This window comes from Octodon degus, unplaced genomic scaffold (genome assembly GCF_000260255.1).
Source record: "Octodon degus isolate 3935 unplaced genomic scaffold, OctDeg1.0 scaffold00072, whole genome shotgun sequence".
In the NCBI taxonomy this organism is placed as follows: Eukaryota; Metazoa; Chordata; class Mammalia; order Rodentia; family Octodontidae; genus Octodon; species Octodon degus.
Genome location: NW_004524648.1, coordinates 5,624,325 through 5,628,533, shown reverse-complemented (window position 1 = coordinate 5,628,533; position 4,209 = coordinate 5,624,325).

Below are 4,209 nucleotides of genomic sequence, written 5' to 3'. Positions count from 1 at the left end.
TTTTTTTGTGGTGTCAGGGATTGAACTCAGGACCTTGTGCTTACCAGGCAAGCACTTACTCTACTGAGCTGTCTCCTCAGCCCCCAAGGGATATCTTGATGGCAGTTTTTTGTTTTGTTTTGTTTTGTTTTTGTCAGAACCGGGGATTGAACTTAGGCCCTTGCGCTTGCCAGGGAAGCGCTTATTCCACTGAGTCATCTCCCCGGCTCCCTTAATGCAGTTTTTATGAATCTAATCCAGTGCCAAAGGATCTATGGACAAAATGCCTACATTTTAAAAGCTTATCTTTGAGTTGTTTCTCATCTCCTCTGCCCATGTTTATGGATTCTTTGACATGAAAAGGTAACCACACAAGACAGCCCAAGCCAAGTGATCAGCTACCAATGGCTCCCATAGACCTTAAGAGACAGTCCCCACAGCCTCGTGGCTGAGCCTCCCACACTGACAGAGCCTGGGCTTTGACCTGTGGACATGTCCTCCTGGCTGGTCTGCTGTGACACAGGAGTTGATTTCTCATTTAGTTCATTCAACAATAATTCCAGGTTTGTGTTAGCAAAATCAAGATGCATAAGTCACAGGCTTTGTTTTCCAGGAAATCTAGTGAGAAACTTGTCCAGAGATGTACGTGCTCAGGAACAGGACAAACTTAAGACAGTGCCACAGAGGTTCACATGTGGAAATGTCACCAATTAGAGGCAACTGGTGGTTGGCCTTCATCTGGGCCTTACAATAGACAAGGATGGGGAGAGAGGGGCACAGGGTGGGATAAGAAGAGATGAAAGTGAAGCAAAAGGGCAGAAGAGCTTTCTGTAATTGGAGGTAGACTTCCCTTTGCACCACCATGTGGGCCACTGTTGGGGCTAATGGTGTCTCAACAGTAATTTGCAAAAAGGTTCTTATAAAGAAAGGGAAGCGTTGGGGGTTTTTTTGGGGGGTATTTGTTTCTGTTTTATTCCTTCACTATTGAGATTGAATCCTTTGAACAAGTTTGTGATCCCAGCACTCAGGATGCCAAGGCAGGAAAATGGTTTCAAGTTCAAGGCCAGCTGAGCCACAAAGCAAGACCTTGTCTAAAAAATAAAAAAAAATAAAAAATAAAAAATAAAAAAAAAATTCAACCCTCTGCATGGACACTCAAAATGAGAGAAGGAAAGGTTTATTTAGCTCACACTTACTGGAGGCTTCAAGACACTGGAGGAGAGGCTGGTACGCTGCCGTGTCCGGGATGACCCCTCACATCTCTGAGAAAGCACAGGCTAGCCAGTTTAGCAGTTTGTGCCTCTAGGGCCCTGCCCTGATCCTCTGGCCCCGCCCCTCAAGCCATTGATTGTTCCTCCAGCTAGCCTGCCCATAACTCACATGAGGCTTTGCGGGGACAACTAGACCCAAACCATAACAGCTACATCCCTACCACCACTACCACCTTTTTTTGGAGGCAGGGTCTTACTAAATCACTAAATTGCCCAGGCTGGGCTCAAAATTCCAGTCTAGAATGGCGGAGCACACTCAGCCAAGGCACTTTAACTGAACTTCTGTTTTGGTCAGTGGATTAGTGATGGCCTCCACTAATCCAAAAATATGACATCAAATTAAGAACCCTTGGACCAGCCATGGTGTCCATGCATGTAATCCTACCACTCAGCAGCCTGAGATGGAAGGATCACAAGTTTAAAGTCCACCAGGACAACTTAGGGAGACCCTGTCTCAAAACAAAATCCTCGGGCCAGCCACATAGCTTAGTGGATTAAAGCGCATGCAAACAGGCACAGGGGCTGGGAGTTTCATCCCCAGGCCTGCTGTGCCCGCCCCACCCCCTGGGGCCTGCTGAGATTGCAGTTGACTGGGAGCCTGTAATCCCAGCTCTTGGGAGGCTGTAAACAGGTGGATCACTACTAGTAGTGAAACCCTGAACACCCTGTAGGCCCTTCCCTAAAATGCAAAAAAAAAAAAAAGAAAGAAAGAAAAGAAAACAAAAACCTCAGTGCTCCTACTGAAGGAATTTCAAACTGAAGAGAACAGCTGGAGTTTTTCTGGATGGATGTGCCATCCATGAGGCCTTGAGAACCTTTATCTACAGATTACAGACCTGGCTGGGGCTCACTGCGGCACACTGACAGCTGTGCACGGACCCAGCTCCCTCCCCTAGCAAGCAGCTATAAACAAGGCCTCATGGAGCTGGGATCTGCACTCCTTGTATATCAGAAGGTGCTACCATATCCTTAAAGCCAGTGCATTCTGGGGTGGAGGGGGAGCTGTTGCCAGGCCCTGGAGTACAGCTGGGCACAGAGTTCTGGGCTGCCCGGAGCCCAGATCTTGACCTGGAGGGGCCTGCAGACTGCCAGGGAAGGCACCACCCTGCCCCAAGGATAGACGACCTGAACTAAACACCACTCAGGCCCTTGTAAGCCTGGAGATGGGGACAAGGACACACGACTTCTACTCTGCTCATTACTTTGTGATCTGATTCTCACCTTCCATGAGGTGCCTATCTAGAAGGACCTCCCAGCTCTGTGAATTCTCTTGCAAGTGCACAGTTTGGAGCAGGAGGCCAGGGTGGCATGCAGGAAGGAGCAACTTGCCTTGAAAACCTTATACCATGACCAGCACATTCCTTCCCCAGGCCTCTTAAGATTCCTCAGGAACTGCAAACATACATCCCCCAAAAAACAGCAGCTGGCTCTAAGTCCTCTCTGCCTCAGCCTCTGTGGAAGGGAATCAGTTTTTTTCCCATGGGCACGATCACCATGATCACCTGAGAGTAGGAAGGGCAGCTCTGAACACCTCTTCATACCGGCTGTCAGCTCAGGGCCTGGTCAGAACTGCGCTCTCATGCCCAGCCACCCCAGGCTGTTCGCTGCTTGCACCCCTGAGGGAACAGCTGGTCCCTCCACTACCAAGTCTCCTTCCACCTGTCGACTCCTCCCCTGAACACCCCTTCCTTCCCCCACACCATATCAGCTGTGGCCTCTGCAGAAAATGGCACCCGGCTCGCCTAAGCACTCACCTTCCCCACAGCCCTCTCGAGCAAGCTACTCATTTTCTTACCCTTTGAAACTAGGCTTGGCAGCCTCCCTGCTCACCAAGGCCATGCCCACACTTTCTCCTCCACTGCCCAAGGCCAAGGAACACCTCAGCTCCCACACACCTCCCTCTTGATCACTCCCCTACCTTCAGGCCTTCTTACCCAACTGCCACCACCACCCTTGGTAGCCATGAGCTGTCTGTCTCTTGACCTCCTATCCAAAGACCTTCCCCTTCACTCCATCTTAGCTATGCCCTCCTGGGAGCAGAACCTGGTCCTAACACCAGGAATGCAGACACTGTGCCCTCATCCTACTCTCCCAGGCTCCTGGCCCAGTGCTATCACTATGCCCCCTCCACTTCCTTGTTAGGGCCTCAACTCACTTCTCTTCCTCCCAGGTCCCAGTCCCCTCTGGCCTCATGAGGGTCTCCCCGCCCAGCTCAAATCGCATGCTCCATCGCTTCATCACATCACTCTGACATTCAGCTCCTCAGTCATCTTTGCCTTCCTGAACCCCACTTGGGATGAGTACCAACTGCCTTTTCCTGAGTAGAGCCTATACTGGGGCAAAGCACCGCCTAGAAGATGGGGATTCCAGATCAAGGGCCACCCACCTCATTCTGAAAACACTCCTATCCTAGTACCACACAGCCCACTAATCTAAATCCTTCCCTCCACCTCCCAGAGGCCTTCAGACATATTTCCTGCTCTCTTTCTTCTCTATGGACAACCTCTCTCCTAACCAGAAACTCCAAACAGATCTAAACAAACTCATTTCTCTTCTGAAAAACAAATAACACCCTCCCAACCAGATGTCTAAACTTCTTACTTCCATTCCTTTTATTATTTTTAAAGAGAATAAAAAATAGTAAAACAAAAACTATTAGAATTTCACTAAACAAAATAATAGGGATTCAACAATGGTTGTCATAGTGCATTGTCTTCAAATTAGTTGTTCAGATAACCAGATATAAGCATGCAAAATTGATCCAAAAAAGTGATTTACTTGGTACAGAGTCTCCGACCCCTAATGAGCCTCTTGTCTCAGTCTATGCACCGCATGCCATACCAGGGACCGAACCCAGTCTTGCGCTTGCCAGGCAGGGCGCTTAGACCAACAGAGTTATCTCCCCAGCCCTGAAAAAAAGTTACAAAAAATTAAGGAGAGGGGGGGAAAGGCATTCTTT